We start from the raw sequence: 17956 nt of genomic DNA on the forward strand, positions 1-17956 counted from the left end.
TACATTTGTAGGAAGCTGAGTTTTCTTCATATACTTCAACCAAAATAGCACATTGTAACAAATTGAATGTAGAAACAAATAAAAGAATCCAGCAGTCTTCTGCTATGCCATACACAAAAGGCGTTTACAAAAATGGATAATTGTGGGGCACCTGGGTGGTTCAGTCAGTTAAGCATCTGACTTCAGCTCAGGTCATGATCTCACAGTTTGTGGGTCTGAGCCCTGCATTGGGCCTCGTGCTGACAGCTCACAGCATGGAGTCTGCTTCTGATTCTGTGTCTCCTGCTCTCTGCCTCTCTCTCTCTCTCTCAAAAATAAACATTAAAAAAAAATTTTTTAATAGAAAATTGTGCTGTCCTCAACAGATCTTGTTTTGTATTGGAAAAACTATATTACTTATGTTAATATATAATGGTGATTCATCGTTATTTTTAAATGAATTAATTTCTCAGATTTAACATCTAATGTAATAACCATAGATGTAATATAAAGAAAAGGCCTTTGAGAGTCTTCAATAATTTTTGAGACTAAAGTTGTGCTGAGATCCTGGATAAATACATGGTTACTATTCGTTATTTGGGATCATTCTTGGGATGCTTTAAACACAACATACTTCTCACAGTTTAGGATGAAACTGTAACTTTCAGTGAGTGGTTTACTTCAACAGCATGGCCAAATTAGTAGTGCCAAGGAAAGGACAGAGGATTTGTCCTTGCAGGTATTTGCCTTTGCAGAGATTTCAGAGGACAGGGAAAAATCATTGTCAAACTACACATTACCTATGCTGGGATTGTAAAGTATATGTTGTTTGAAACTGAAAATAGCTATATTTCTTCCTAATTATAAAAACAATCATTAAAAATGTAAGCCAATTCCATAAAAAAAAAAAGAATTTATCCATCACCCAAAGACAGTGTTAACATTTTAGTATCTTTTCTTTCAGACACGTTTTTCATATTATAGTGTTTGTGTGTGCATGTGAACGTGTGTGTATGTCTAAGGAAGAAATAATCCATGTGTAAACTTAGCTATAAGAGTTCTATGATAAAAAATTTCAGCTTGGAAATCTCTGGATTCTGAAAATCACGGGGGGTTGAGTAAGAAAGCTATCATATAAAGTTAAGTGTTAATTCCACTAAATCAAATGTAAACTGCCTTAAATGCCACAATAATAAAATTAAGTTTTAAAACTAAAATGTAGCTGAGTAACATATCTGGACATGAAACTACTTTCCAATTAGGGGCGCCTGGGTGGCTCAGTCAGCTGAGCATCCAACTTCGGCTCAGGTCATGATCTTACAGTTCGTGGGTTCGAGCCCTGCATCAAGTTCTGTGTTGACAGCTCAGAGCCTGGAGCCTGTTTCAGATTCTGTGTCTCCCTCTTCCTCTGGCCCACCCCCACTCATGCTCTGTCTCAAAAATACATAAACATTAAAAAAAAAAAACTTTAGGGATCTTAGTATACAGAAGCCATTCTAATCATATTTAAATGCTATTACAAGTTAGAATAAGCACAAGTGAATTGTCACAGTACTATTCTGGTATTTGGTATTATTAAGAATGCATATATTAAAAAAAAGAATGCTTCTATTTTAAAAATCTTGTCTCACTGGATCTCTACCTTATCTACCAAATTTAGCTTTAAAATCTTACTTAAAAAAGTAATGTAACCCTATACATTCACCGACATTTAAGTCATGTGAAAGGTAGGAAGTAATTAGTATCAAATGTTTCTTAAATTAAAGACCATCTGCTTTTAATTTTTCCTCAGATGTCTTATCCACCTTCACTATGGAAAACATTAACTTTCCACAGATTAAGCATGATTGAAACAATTTCTAAGAAGGAGAAAAACTGGTAGAACTGACCATTATACACTAAAGCCGAAATGATAACATCCAAAAATGTGCAGGTGAATCCTTTTTTCTTAACTACCTGGCAAATGTTTCAACCCAAGGACTGCACTCCTAAAAAAGGAAATACTCAAGTGGCCTTCTGAATTATTTTATGTATCACGTTCAGGCATTACTGATGAGTTCCAGTAATCAGATTTTGAAGAACAATTATCTGAAATAATTTACTGAAGAGATTTTTTGGTTATACCATAGTAAAAAGTATCATTGTACTTCAATATATCTTAGATTAAATGAGTTGTTTTGAGCAAAATAAACTCAATTCATAGTTTTAACTGAATACAAAGTTTATAAACTTTAATTTTAAATGATTTCTTCTTGGGGCGCCTGGGTGGCTTGGTCGGTTAAGCGTCTGACTTCAGCTCAGGTCATGATCTCACGGTCCGTGAGTTCGAGCCCTGCGTCGGGCTCTGTGCTGACAGCTCAGAGCCTGAAGCCTGTTTCAGATTCTGTGTCTCCCTCTCTCTCTGCCCCTCCCCTGTTCATGCTCTGTCTCTCTCTGTCTCAAAAATAAATAAACATTAAAAAAAAATTTTAAATGATTTCTTCTTGATTTCAAAGTTGTCTTGCACATTGCTCATTTACACATGATATGTATATGAACCGAAAAGGCATCAGACATGAAGAAAGGCATTTACAGACTAATGTAAACAATAAAATAAGAATCATGTTAACTTGCCATTGTATTTTCAGCTTAAAAAATGCGAACTTAATAACTAAATTATTGTCATTAAGGAGCATATTTAATTAATATGAAGAGCACTTACTAAAAACATTCACTTGTTTTAGATGTTATCAAAATCACAGTTTAATCCAAATGGACATAAAAATGTTGGACTTCAAATAATGCCATTTATATGCATGTAGATGTTCTCACAGGCTGTATAAAGTCCCCACCATGTTCATTTTAAGATGGATATATACAGCATTTACTTCAGTTCACAAAGTGTGGGCATAAAACAATCTACAGAAGCTTTTTATAGGGTTTAAAAGAGTTCTAATCACCCATGCCAACTGCACTCCTCTCTCAACACAAAACTGCTTTTGAAACCAAGCATTCATTTGCTAAAACAAGGCATCTGCTGTTAAAGAGATTGATTATCCTGGGGCCTGACCTAATTGGGAGATTAGATATGCTTCTCTACTATGGATGGCATGGTTTATAAAGAAAAAAAATTAGACCCAAAAAAGAGCAAACTTCTTTTGGACTCCAGTGTACTTTTATTTATTTCTAATTTTCTTTAAACAGAAACAAACAATATTGTGAGTATCAGGTTGGTGAAATTAGTGTGTTATGAGTTAAAAATTCATTGAGTCTACTGTGTTGTTTCTTTAGTAACAGGTACACATTCACTTTCACCACAGAAACCAAACATTACCAAAAAATGTCATTTTGGTCATATCCTACTGAGTTAAGATCATTATACAATATAGCACACACACACGCACACTCACACAAAATCTGGCCTTTTACTGATGCTATCATTTCAGTGTTTTCTATTGCCAGTTAGGTGTCGGTTTTTCCCCCAAACACAGACATCACCTCATTGCTGTGGCTAATTGCATTTTTCTTTCTAGTCTTTGACAACCAGACCTTTGTTAATGCTATTCACCAATATATCAGACTCAGGTCATCCATCCAAAACATTACAAAAGACCCAGATGCTCATGTAAATTGCACTCCCCAAAAGTACTGCCCTCTTCCTCCATGCGGATACAGATCTGTGACCCCCTCCCATTTTTGTACACTCCCTTTGTTTTCACTCAATCTTTCGTGGTTGGAAAAAGTGGTTTTTATAGGCTTTAAGGAACACTATACTTTGTTTACAAAATAAGTCAAATAATCAAGTTAATCCTGAAATTAGATAGATTTTCCATACAAAATTTAAAAAAAAGATTATTTCAGTTGAATTTCAAGATGGGGATTCATTTTCCACAATGAAGACATTTTCTATCCACTTTTTAACCTTTCCTGAGCTCTCAAGATGAAACTAAGTTTGATTGTCCTCTTTCACTGAATAAAAAACTTTTCATGTAGAAGTGTCCAAGAAGAAGTGCAGGGCTAAATCATTTCCAAAATATCCCTTAATTGAAAAGTCAATCTTATGTACTTGATGCTTTCTTATTGCCTTCAGCATAATTTGCATCAAGCATTAATCACTCAAAATTTATACTTTCCTAAAGCCTTAAGTAACTTGAAAATAATTTTGAGATACTTAAAAATTACTATAATTCTGCCTTTAAAGGAAGATTATTAGGGATTCAAACGGCATAGGCAACACACTGTGTGTGTGTGTAGATACATCCATATTTCAGGCTCAAGACTTCTTTCCATTCATTTTCCACCTTTTATATATTTTCACCTCATATATTTAAATGCTCACCATGTTTTAGATACGAAGTCACTGGAAGAGAAAGCAGAAACTGGTAATTTATTAAGTAGAAAAACAATGTATCCAGATAGGAACCAACAGCAATATTCAGTATTTTAAGGGCAGCATCAAGATCAAGTTAATATATATGATATTCTGACTTTAAAGAGTTTCAATTTGAATAAAATTGAGTGAAACTTACTAAAATGATAAGAAATCTGGAGGGTTACTAGAGCTACTACTATCCTTACCTTCTACTCACAAATACAACCACACTAAATTTAACATGCTCATCTGTCAGTTATAATACCAAGGGGGAAAAAGGCAGAAATACTTTACGGAATTTATATAATAAAATGACATAAAACATTAGTAACCATTAAACCTTAGCAAATACAATGAAATATGGCAGTAAAATTAGGAACTGAATGACTCAGGAATGACTCAGGAACTGAATAACATCAGTTTATTGGAATCCTCCATGGTAAAGCTGAAATGTGCAGGCCTACTCTTTGAATCAAGTCAGAACTTAGCAGGGCTCACACAAAAAGAGCAGTGGGAGACAAACTAAACAAGGCCAAAAGGAAAGAGTAGGAACTAAGAAGAAGACTGAAAGTTTGGGGGAATTAAAGAACCAGAAATCAAAGTCACAAAAAATAGGGGAAAAGACACGGGAAACTGATGAATCTAAGAAAATGAGGCAAATCCAGGGATTCTCCTGATAATTAGAGTACTCACTGCAATTTAAACAGTGAAGAAAACAGTCTTGAGTTCTTCTTGCCTAGACTGTTACTATAGCTTTCCAATGTGTATTTCATATCAGCTACCATCATGTTACTAAAACATGACTTTAATTATATTTTTCCCAAAATATAAAACTTCAAAAACTTCCAGTGGCTTTCTCATGTCTCCTGGGGAAAGCCTCAACTTCTCAGCCTGCCACACAAGACTCCCTAGAACCCAGATGTGATTTAAGTACATGAAGACTGCGTCCTGGGTAAAGTGGGCTAGTTTGGGGCTTACACACTTTTGGTCTATTAAGTACTGTGTCTGTAATGTCTACATCCAATGTCTACCTAGATGTCTATATCCAAAAACGTTATTGTCCTACGTTTTCTTTATGACCCACATCAGACTTAATGTTCTCCATTTAACCTTGCCTTACCATCACCTGTCTTTGTCTGATGAAGTTCCAAGTACTCTTCAAGTTCTATGTCCTTCAAGAAATATTCCCATAGTTATCTTTGAATTCATTTTCTATTTACTGCATACATTCACTTGATTTATCTTATACCTCCTTATTTGTAGCTATTTTAGTGTACTGGCTCTGCAACTAGATTTGCCTGGAAAAGACTGTTTTTCCCCGTTGTCTCCATACAATTCTACATCTGAGTACTACTTACATGAGGTAAGTAGTACTCAGTAAAGCATCCATCAAGGAACAAGGCTCTGTACTGTTATTTCTCCTTGGTTGATTTCTCTTTCAATTCCCCATAATGGCTGCTCCAAAAATCTTTCCAACCCTTTTTTCTTGTCTGCTTCTCTTTGCTCTTCCCCACTTCCCTATCTTGCCTCCTCATCTGTTGAGAAACTGAAGGCTATTTCTCACTTCACTTAATGTTCCATGAAAAATAAGAATTTACCTATACTCTGACTCTCTTTTCTTGAATATTTTGATTTTGAAAGAGGGAAATGTCTCTTTTAAGGTTTATTCTCCATTTGGGCTCTTGATGCTACCGCTTTCTGTGGTCTCCAATGTCTGGCTCTATTAGTTACACCTTTCCAACTTTCAACTTCAATTTTTATATTTCTCTGGCTCTCCCTTCCTCTTTATTTTATTCCTAAAAATAAAATTCCCCACACCCAGCAATCACTCATATTATTTCCCCACTCTGCAATGTTCTTACCAACAGACCTTTTGCTGCTGTCTCTTTATCCCTTCCAAACTCCTGGTGAAAGACTTCTGTCCCCTACCATGTGACCCAAATTACTTCCTCTTAGTTCAACAAAGATCTTCTAAGTATAAAATCTGATGTTTTCCCAGTCATTATTTGTGGTTTGTGTACTAGACTACTAAAATAGTATTTTTTTCCCAACTAACTCAAATAGGTATCCCAGGTTTTTACAGCATTCATTCCTCTCATGATTTGCCTCCCACTTCTCCACTTCCGAGTTTCTTTCATTGTCTCTTCTTTCTCCACATATCATTTTATTAGTCATTACTCCCAGATCTTTCCCGGAGTCTTTTCTCTTCCTGATGTAAACTCACTTGAAGGAAAACTAATCCAACTGCAGAAACTTGGTTATCATCTCCATGTATACACTTCCTCTATGACCTCTAAGATTCCAGACTTTATTCTTCAGAGATCAACCAAACACATCTGATCACATTTTCAAAATGCCTCTCAGATTTGTCATCTCTTTGCATTCTTACAGTACTGGATATTCTTTCTTGTTTCCTTTTGTCAGGACTATCCAGAGTTGGTAAGCTGAGCAGTGGGCTGGATTTCAATTACCATTCTGTCTCTTGGCCAGAGCATTTATAAAGTGCACAAAATATGAAACTACTTCTATCGTTGTAATCCTAGTCAGGGTACCCATTTTGGCTGCCTACTCTTAATCAGAAGAGCCAGTGCTCTACCCTGGGCCCTACCTCTTGTCTCTCTTCCTCCATTTTTGGCCTCTTCTCCTTGCTTCAACCTTTATCTTAAACTGACAGTCTTCCCTCCTACGTTGAGTATCCATTAGGTTTCCAGCCATTCAGTTACATTGTATTCCACTGTTAGATGAATCCTAGGAGTTTCACATCAGGAATGGAGGGAGGGTCAGGACATAAGGACCCACTATGGATTACCTCAAGGTAGATTATCTAAAATATAGCCCAGTCTTTTACACTTTCAGAACTCACATCCTGCTACAGTGCCTGGCAGAAAATAAGTGCTCAATGAATGTTAGCTATTAGAATTATTTCTTGCTTGCCCTAATGTCAACAGAGTGTCTGTCTGTCCTCACCTTTTCCTTAAGCTGCATTAACTAAGGGCTTCTTTAGTTATCCTAACCCAAACATGTACCAGACTCAAGAAAGGTGCTTGGGAAAGTGGGGGAAAGCTATCTAAATAATTATAATAATAATCATTAACACTAATTTAACAATAACAATATATTAACCATAAACCAAATTTTTGGTTATATTATCTCATGTAATCTTCCAAAAACTTTATGGAACAAGTATTATTGCTACTTCCAGTTTACAGATGAGGAAAAAAGTCCTTATATAATCCTTCTTAAATTGTCCAGATATTCTGCCTCTAAAATGTTTCTCTAGAACATGAGAGGATGATGTCCTTTTCTTGCACACCTGTCTGTGAACTCTGCTTATGGTAGATTGGTTGGAGACTGCTGCTTCCTCAGACAATTCCATGACTCTCCACCTCTATGCTACCAGTAGTAAAGTTTTTTCATGTGATCCAAGGGGACTTTTACCATATAAGAATTTGTTGAAACTCCTTAGAGCACTTTTATTCTGTGCCTTCAGCAGGTTTAAGTGGAAAATGAATGGTGTTCAAAAGTTTGGGGCACCCCTTCCCAATGAAAATAATGTATTTTCCTCACAGGATTGGTGTGGCAGAAGCCAGCATGGAAATGATAGTTCAAATTTCCACACACCACACAAGCAAGTCAGCCATCCAAGCTACATTTATTCCATATCTACCTGGGAGAGAGGGCAAGCCAGGAACACCATCATACCCAATTCAGGGTGCCTTATCCTTCAACCAATAGGGTTTATGCACACATACTTTTTTTTTTTTAATGTTTACTTATTTTGAAAGAGAGAGAGAGAGGAGCACAAGCACAGGAGAGAAAGAGAGAGAGGGAGACAGAGAATCCCAAGAAGGCTCTGCCCACCAGCTCAATTCATGAACCGTGAGATCATGACCTGAGCCAAAACTAAGAGTTGGACACCTAACTCACGGAGCCACCCAGGCATCCCCCTGCATACATACTTTTAACTGATGATTTCCAGTGGAAAGTGTGCACAAAACAATCCGTTGGGGGGCAGGAAGAACTGTTAGAACTTCTATTTACATTGACTTTTTTAATCTAAGAAAATGAGCTGTGGTAAAATGTAGCAAATGGATTGGCACCACTACCTTCACACGGTCTACATATCAGAAAGTCACAGATCACTCACTACGGGTATATCTTGAGGAAATGAAGGCCAACCAGTTCAAATTTAATTGCCCTCCCTATGTGGGTAGCACTCAGTACTGTGCTAACAACAATTTCAGAAAAATTAACACTCAGGATGTTCTCTCGAAGAAAGAGTGACTTTTTTACATGAATAAGCAAATGTTTTTCAAAAGACAGTCACACTGCTGAGAGAGCATGTTTGTATCAATTTTTTTAAAAAAATCTATACAATTGAAAAACTTGGAAACCAATTTTTCTAATCTATTTATAATTTTTCTAAACTACAAATTAGTTCCGAAGGCTATTAAAAGATAGAAACAATTAGTTCAATTAGTTCCAAACTAATAGGAAAATGAGTTTTCATATTTTTAAGAAATGGGTCAAAACTGCTTTAAACCTTTGTTTAGACCCATTTATTAAAATTATAAAAATACAAATTAAAATAAATAGTAAGTCAACAATGAACTTCTTCCATTTGCGTCTTCATGTTTTTGTGATATATTCTTTTTTAGCTCTGATGATCAAAAAGCCAAAAACAACAAGCTCAAAAACAAACAAACAAAACCCCAAGTATTAAAATAAGCTGAACTAAGTATCAGACTATTATTTATTTTTTAATTGTTTTTAATGTTTGTTTATTTTTGAGAGAGAGACAGAGAGCAAGCAAGGGAGGGACAGAGAGAGAGGGAGATAGAATCCAAAGCAGGCTCCAGGCTCCTAGCTGTCAGCACAGAGAGCCTGATGTAGGGCTCGAATTCACAAGCCATGAGATAATGAGCTGAGCTGAAGTCAGATGCTCAACCAACTGAGCCACCCAGGTGCCCCTAAGTATCAGACTTTTAAATCATTCTTTACAAAAAATTAAACTAAATTTTAAAAAAATAATGAGGTGTATTAACCACATAAATTTTAAGTCATTAATACATTTAGTGAAAGTAAAATAATTTATGTTCTAGTGATATAACAAGAATAATTTTATTTTATTTTTTAATTTTTTTTTTTCAACGTTTATTTATTTTTGGGACAGAGAGAGACAGAGCATGAATGGGGGAGGGGCAGAGAGAGAGGGAGACACAGAATCGGAAACAGACTCCAGGCTCAAACTCACGGACCGCGAGATCGTGACCTGAGCTGAAGTCGGACGCTTAACCGACTGCGCCACCCAGGCGCCCCAATTTTATTTTAAGAGAGAGAGAGTGCACGTGTTTAAGTGGGGGAGAGAGATTGAATCTTCAGCAGTCTCCATGCTCAACAAAAAGCCCAACATGGGGCTCAATCTCATGACTGTGAGATCATGACCTGAGCTAAAATCAAGATTCAGACACTTAACCAACTCAGCCACCCAGAAACCCTACAAAAATCATGTTTAAAATAAACATTTCTTTATCTCATCTTTCTTAATTTCTAACATCTGTGTATGTTTTATATATATATAAATATTTATTATGCTTATATACATAAAATATAAATATAGCTTAGAAAATGTTTATAATTTAGAGATAAATAAACTTATATTGATGAGTATTCATCACTTTTTCGGTTACTGATGCCATACACCATAAACAACAAGATCTTGGAGAAAGAGGAGGGTACATGCACATTTCCAGAGTCCTTCAAATAACCTTGCTTCAAGTTCAGATATACTTGAGGCATTAGGTAACTTCCTGCCCTTCCCACACTCCTGATCTTTTTCCTAAAGTGGCAACCATCCTAGGTATAGAAACACATAACTTCGTAAGTCCTTAAGATGTTCAACCATATTACAACAGTATATTTGGCTGCTTTTATGAGTTAAATATTATAATTTCTTATTAACCTAATGGAAACTAAAGATAACTCAAATTTAATAAAACTCTTAATGTAAAATTCCAGAAATAAAAAGGAACATATCTTATTAATAATTCTTTAATTATACAAACTCATAACCACACCTCACTTAAGAATAACAAAATTCTGTGAATACATTTTAAAATATCTAAATGCTAGTCTGTTGTTTCTCATACTAGGACTGCAAGAATACTCTTGGAGATACACAAATTAAATGAAACTTCAAGTTTCCTCTTATTTTGATATCAATGTAACACAAGCTTAAAAAGGTACATTCTGGGGGTGTCTGGGTGGCTCAGTCGGTTGAGCTTCTGACTTCGGCTCAGGTCATGATCTCACGGTTCGTGAGTTCGAACCCCACGTCGGGCTCTGTGCTGACAGCTACGAGCCTGGAGCCTGCTTTGGATTCTGTGTCTCCCTCTCTCTCTCTCTGACCCTCTCCCATTCATGCTCTGTCTCTGTCTCAAAAATAAATAAACATTAAAAAAAAAAATTTAAAAAAAAAAGGTACATTCTGGATCATCCAAAAGACTACACTAAAAAAGATAATTGCCATCTATTTCAGTGTGAAAAGTTAGCACCTTTATTTACAACTATACTGAGACTAAGCAATAATAAAAAGACACCATTTGATTTTTAATCCACTTGGTCTCTAACACTAAACCTGCAACTCTAGAGTTCAGGAAGCTTTTTTGTTGTCAGTTGATGTTAAATAGATTATGTACCTTACTCAAGAATAAAAAACACTGTCATACTCAATTTATAAGTGGGAAATCCCAGCAGAAATAATAGAATTAATGTGCATGACTGATCTGTAACCTGATAAATATGGCTTGACTACTATATTCTTTGAATGAGCTATAGACACAAGATACAAGTCAGGTTATAAAAGAACTGTTCCAATTTAAAAAGCCAGTTTATCTAAATAGAAAAATATAACCAAATTTAAAGTAAGGTGATTTTTCATGTTTTCACAAAGCTTTTTCTTCCCATAAATGCTTCATAAATTGATATTCATAAATATTTAAGAAAGATCCAAACTTATTGTTTATTTATTTTATTTTGTTTATAGCACTCTTCAAAAAAATATCTTCCATTTACTTAAGTAACATCGTGGTCTAATTATCAGTTGATAGATTTAGCACAACTAATTCATCTTTATTTACATATTAGACAACAATACAAATAACCCTACATACAGAATATTCAGAAACAACAAACTAAAAATATACAATAGGCATAAAATGTTAAATCAAATTTAATATATAATTATAAAATCATTTAAGAAATTAAATCTATTTTTATTAATTTAATAGCAACCATGGCTTTTTAATTCTTCACAGAGGCTTTGTGTTGGTAGTTTTATATCTGAAATTGTTCTAAGTTGTTTTGAATTTCAATTATATATATATTTTTTTAACTTTTTATTTATTTATTTTTTTTTTTGGGGGGGGGGGGACACAGAGAGACAGACCATGAACGGGGGAGGGGCAGAGAGACAGGGAGACACAAAATCGGAAACAGGCTCCAGGCTCTGAGCCATCAGCCCAGAGCCCCACGCGGGGCTCGAACCCACGGACCGCGAGATCGTGACCTGGCTGAAGTCGAACCCTTAACCAACTGCGCCACCCAGGCGCCCCTCAATTGTATTTTAAAATACACTGTGCTATCAAATCTAACCGATTGCAGAACCCATTCTTCATATATATATTACACACACATATTCTATCAAACAGTCTCTGGGGATTAAATATGAGTAAGATTATCACCTACCTTTCAAATTACACCTTTTGTTACCTAATCATGATTGAGCCATGAAAAGACTTCCAAGTGACTATATGCCATTATCATTAGAGAATTATAATAAAATACCAAAACAAAATCATAACAAAACATGGTAATACTTTCTGGTAAAAACTGCTCATAATTTTCATTACAAGAACTTATGGAATTATTAATATGTTTCAGTAATATGTTTTCCTTTTACTAAAGATAAGATTATAATATTCTATATGTACAACTGGATCATTAAAAATCATAAATTACACCAGTATAGAGATATATATGTTCACTTTATTAAGCCATTGCTTATTAATAAAATGTCATAATTCAAATTGTTGTGCTATCTTTTTGAATATATGAGCCAACAATCAAAGAAAGTCCTTAGGAGGAAAGTATGTGACGAAAATGGGTCTTTATGACAATATCCTTTTAAAAAAAAAAAAAAAGCCAGTTCTCCAAACTGACATAATTAATAATTATTACCTATGTACACAATAATTTTTTCTCAAAATTTAAAGATTTTTTTTAATGTTTATTTATTTTTGAGAGAGAGAGAGACAGAGCGCAAGTAGGGGAGGGGCAGAGACAGAGAGACACAGAATCCCAAGAAGGCTCCAGGCTCTGAGCTGTCAGCACAGAGTCTGATGCAGAGCTCAAACTCACCCACCTGGGCCAAAGTCCTCTGCTTAACCAACTGAGACACCCAGGTGCCCCAGTTTTCCCCAAAATTTATTAAATGAATTCCTTATTAAAATTATCATAAAGATAAGTATCCCTCACTGTTTTATCAGATTTAGAATAAACTGTTCTATGTCAAGATATTGGCCTCGAGAATAAAATAACACCTAGTGATTTGAAGGAAAACACTCATAAGTCTGTAAGAATAATGATTCAACTATTTAAAATGTTTTCTTTTCCATGTATAAAAATACACAAATTAAATGTAAATATGAATAGTGATTTATTACTATTACTGGTTACTATTTATTACTGATATATTAAATGTTTAAAAGAAAGATATGAATTCTATAATATATATGATTTAACACTTCATTCTGATGTATTCCACATATACAAATACCTTACAAGCCACTGAATACATTTTTCTTTTATTTTACTTTGAACAGAAGCACAAATTGAAGCATATTTACACTGAATTTTTAAAAGGTATTATTTCATATGCAAACAGTGCCATCTTCTGGCAGCTGAAACTATGTGTATTGACATAAAATTCATTATGGATTGTAATTGCCATTTTCTTGACAAGTTATGTGTACAGCTTATTGAATAAAAACCTTTAATCTAAAATCAGTTGATTTTTGTAAAAATAACCTTTAAAAACAAGAGTATTAATTAGCATGTCTTCAAACTGATAAAATTTTTAAAAAAGACTAAGAACCCTAGATTCTACCACTAAATCTTCTAACTAGATATTGAATCTTAGACTAACCATGTAGCCACTCAGGACCTCAGTTTCCTCAACTAGTAGATTGTTTAAATCATTAAATTACTTTCAGTTTAAGGTTCCATTTGATTCTAGCTTTAGAAATGTTTATTTCTGGTTTTAGCAGTCTAATATGGACTATAGGCCTGTTTATGACACACTTTTTCATAGGTATCTCTTTTATTAACATGTGTTTGGTTATGCTCTCTGCTTGAATTTTCTTCAGAAATAAATCTTAAGTTATGTTTATACTTCTCACTGTCCAAATAGCTTTCCTCTAAACATCAGAAAGACTTCATTGAATTGTAAATAAAACTAAACTCAAGTAACTGAAAATAAGGGTTTTTTTTTTAAGTTTATTTATTTTGAGAGAAAGAGAGGGAGCATGTGTGTGCCAGAGAAAGAGAGGGGGCACTAGACAGAGAGTGGGGGAAAGGCAGAGTGAGAGGGGGAGAGAAAATCACAAGTAGTCTCCTTGCTATCAGCACTGAGCCCTACATAGGGCTGGATCTCATGAACTGTGACATCATGACCTGAGCTGAAATCAAGAGTCAGACATTTAACCAACTGAGCCACCCAGGCAACTCCCAAAAGCAAGTTTTTAAAAAAAACATTCTGTAAAGATAAGATGGTTTAAATAAAATAGGTCAATATCAAACAAAACACTCAAAAATTAATAGGGGGACTCTTGGGTGACTCAGTGGGGGTTAAGTGTCTGACTCTTAGTTTCTGCTCAGGTCATGATCTCATGGTTTTTGGAGTTCCAGCCCCACATCTGGCTCACACTGAGTGTGGAGCCTGCTTTGGATTCTCTGTCTCCCTCTCTCTCTTCCCCTCCCCCACTTATGCTGTCTCTCTCAAAATAAATAAACTTTTTTATAAAACTATTTTTATCATTTATTCATTTTTGAGAGACAGAGACAGAATGTGAGCAGGGGAGGAGCAAAGAGAGAGAGGGAGACAGAGAATCCAAAGCCATGGGATCATGACCTGTGCCAAAGTTGGACGCCTAACCGACAGAACCACCCAGGCATCCCCAAAATAAATAATTTTTTTAAAAAGTTAAAAAAAATTAATAGGAAATAAATCTCTCCAAAGCTTCTAGAATCTTAAGTGTTATTGTGTTAAATAAATAGAATAGGCTCAGAGTTTGGGCAGCTCTTCCTAATATCTCCATAGATTTGACCAACACTATCCTGTTGGATTTATCTATACTCCCAATTCTTGCCTCCAAATACCTTGCTCTGATATAGATCTTCTTATTCAAACTCTTACACATCCATCTAGTCCAGGGTCTCAACTTCCTAAGCCTGCATTACTAAAATATCCATTGTGGTCTACTGTTTTTCAAAAAGTAACATAAGGATCATTTGGGATGCTGATTAACATATGTCATCTCCTAGAGCCCATAGAGTAGACTGTCCAACAGAAATCTAACATGAGTCACACATGTAATTTTAAATGTTCTTGTAGTCAGATTAAAAAGCTAAAATGAAACAAGTGAAATTAATCCAATGCATGTAAAAATATCATTTCAATATGTAATCAATTGAAAAACATAATATTTTACATTCTTTTTCTTTTATACTAAGTCTTTGAAATCAGGTATTTTTATACTTATAGCATATCTCAATTTGGACAAGCACACTTCAAGTGCCTAAGAGCCATCTGTGGCTAGTGGTTATGGTATTGGACTGCATTAGATTTGGAGAAGGGGGAATAAAAGCCAGGAACGTACATATAGCAAAAAGTGATTCTTTCACATTCTCAAGTATGAGGGCCACCACTCTAGACTGTCCTGTACATAATCCATTCTACAACCACTATTGAAATTTACACCTGAGAAATGCCCCTTTAATTATGTCAGTTCTAAGAAACTACATATCCCTGGTACCTCCAATTTAAACAACTCATGTGGATATTCAAATCTCCCAAAATGTGGCCTCACCTCATTCATCCAATCAGTTCTCCAATTTGAAAATGTCTTGGGCTCTTCCATGAAATTTTCCTAGGGAAATATTAAAATGATCATTCAATCAACAAATATTGATGAAATACCCATAAAATGTCAACATGGATCCTCCATGGTAAAAGGGAAGATGTAACACAAATCGTTACATAATTATTACAATTCCACTGTTTTCATTGTAACACTGAAAGCAATGCTCTGAAATAGTGCTAATGAGATGCTAATATAGAGCAGGACCTTATAGAGAGGTCAAAGAAAATTTCTAGAATACAGTTACATTTAAATAAAAAAAATAATATAAATATAATTAGAAATCTGAACAGATAGAAATTTCTAGGCAGAGAAAAGCACATTATGAAAAGCCCTGAGGTGGAAAAGTGACTAACAGAAGAGGCAGATTGGGAAAATAATCTGAAAAGGGGCTGCTGAGTTAGGCAGAAGGCTGATAAGGCCAAATTTATGAGACTTCAATCTGTCCCGTCCCTTCCCTTCCCTTCCCTCCCCTTCCCTTCTTTCTTTTATTTATTTAGAGACAGGAGAGAGAGAGAGAGGTGGTGGGGAGGAGCAGAAGTTAAGGGAGAAGAGAGAATCTTGTGACTGTGAGATCATGACCTGAGCTGAAATCAAGAGTCGGACCAACTGCCACAACTGCCACTCGGGTGCCGCCTTTATTTTTTCAACTATGCATTTTTAAGCAAAACTAGATTACAAAGTCCTCAAAAAGTACAGACCTGGCCTGTTTTTTTTTTTGTTTTGTTTTTTTTTTTTTTTTGGAGAGAGAGACACAGCATGAGCCAGGGAAACAGGCTCCAGGCAGTCAGTGCAGAACCTGTCATAGGGCTTGAACCCATGAGCCGTGAGATCATGACTTGAGGCGAAGTAGGACGTTCAAAGAACTGAGCCACCCAGTGCCCCACAGACTTTACCTTCAAAGGTTAATTATTTCTTACATCTCTTCATAGAGCACAAAAAACGTATTTAATAAATACTTCTATACATGGAAAACATACATTTTCTAGCCATTTGAATTCTGGAATCTCCAAAATTATACCAACAATTATTTGCATCTTCAGATAATTTAAAAACTATATTACTATGAAACTGAAGGAAGTCTTACCTGAAGTGCTGAGTATTAATATAAAATTCCTTAGAAAGACAGACAAATTTTTATTCGTGGTAAGGTGGGCATCATGCTCTACCAGTCTTATGCCAGAATTCTGACTCTAAGTTCCTGGTGGAAAGAGTGAAAAGTTGGTGATTTAAACACACAGATGAATCCTTAAAAGGGATCTCCATGAAGTCAGAGACTGTAAGTATGAGAAAGCTTATAGAAGAGCTATTTGGCAAAAGCCTCTGGCCAACAACTAGCAAAACAAGGAGAACCTTAGACTAAGAAACACAAGGACATTAATTCTGCTAACAGCCAGGGGCTTGGAAGAGAAACCCAGATCTTCAATGAGATTCCACTTGCAGACGCCTTTACTTCAACAGTGTGAGACCCTTAAGCAGAGCACTCTGCTATACCATACCAACTCCGGACCTACACGACTACGATAACAAATGGGTGATATTTTAAACCATTAATTTGTAGTAATTTGTTACAGAACAATAGAAAAGCAACACACTCAGGCACTTCTCATATAATTAAATAGCAAAGTATGTCTGGAACAAAGTTTTTGAGACTTCATTTTACAAATAATTTTGCTAGCTGCTTCAAGGCGGATAAATTTTTTGCAAAAATTGTTTCACAATTGACACGAACATTAATTGTGCACTCTCTGAAATATTTCTCATCCTAATGTAAAGTCATTGAATTTGTGAGTCAAAATTCCCCTGAAAGTTCTTAGGTGTAGATGGGCCTTTTTGGTGCAATGAACTTACTCCTCACCACCTTGCCTGTGGGTGCAAAGTGCGCGGGATGGACGGAGCACAAGCTAGACTGCCAGACGCAGCCTCCAGCCGCTCCTGACCGCCTTACAGTGAGGCCGGGTGGAAGTAGGCTGAGCCCAGGACAGACCTAGACACAGGACAAAAAGGTTGCGGCTCATCCCTTTAACCCTAACCTAATTTCTCGGGAAAAGCCGCTCTCTCATACAGTAATCGGGCTCTCCAAGGCTGTGGCTTGGCTACCGCGCACACGGTTTCTTTACGAACTGCCAAAGCGTCTAGCAAAAGTTTCAAGCGCCCACTAGGGATCACTGGGGCCACTTAAGGTGCAGCTGGCGAACGGTTCATATCGCTTTGAAAATATCTATGAAACTCAGAAATTGTGCTCCCTGGCAGGCCTAGCAACTAAAACCATATCGCCCGCCTCCTTCCTGCACGCAGTCTAGATTCCCACAACTAGAGGAGCCAAACCTGGACGCTCCAGACCCGGACTACCCGGAAATGCGTGACCACGCCTCCCTACTGCGCCTGCGCGAGGAAACAGCTCAGGCGAGCGAAGACAGGCCCGACC

At 35.9% G+C, this 17956-nt stretch overlaps 1 long non-coding RNA gene across 2 annotated transcripts in view; it reads right to left on the minus strand.

Moving 5' to 3' along the window:
• LOC125164443 (uncharacterized) overlaps positions 1-17844 on the minus strand; it is a 37810-nt gene extending 19966 nt beyond the window's left edge. For both annotated transcript variants that reach the window (XR_007151765.1, XR_007151764.1), the window contains exons 1-2: positions 16616-17844; positions 15478-15537 (exon numbers count right to left, since the gene is read on the minus strand). This is a non-coding gene — a long non-coding RNA (uncharacterized LOC125164443). The remainder of the gene's footprint in view (positions 1-15477; positions 15538-16615) is intronic.
• Between the last annotated feature and the right edge of the window lie 112 nt (positions 17845-17956).

This window comes from Prionailurus viverrinus, chromosome B1, assembly GCF_022837055.1.
Source record: "Prionailurus viverrinus isolate Anna chromosome B1, UM_Priviv_1.0, whole genome shotgun sequence".
Lineage (NCBI taxonomy): Eukaryota > Metazoa > Chordata > Mammalia > Carnivora > Felidae > Prionailurus > Prionailurus viverrinus.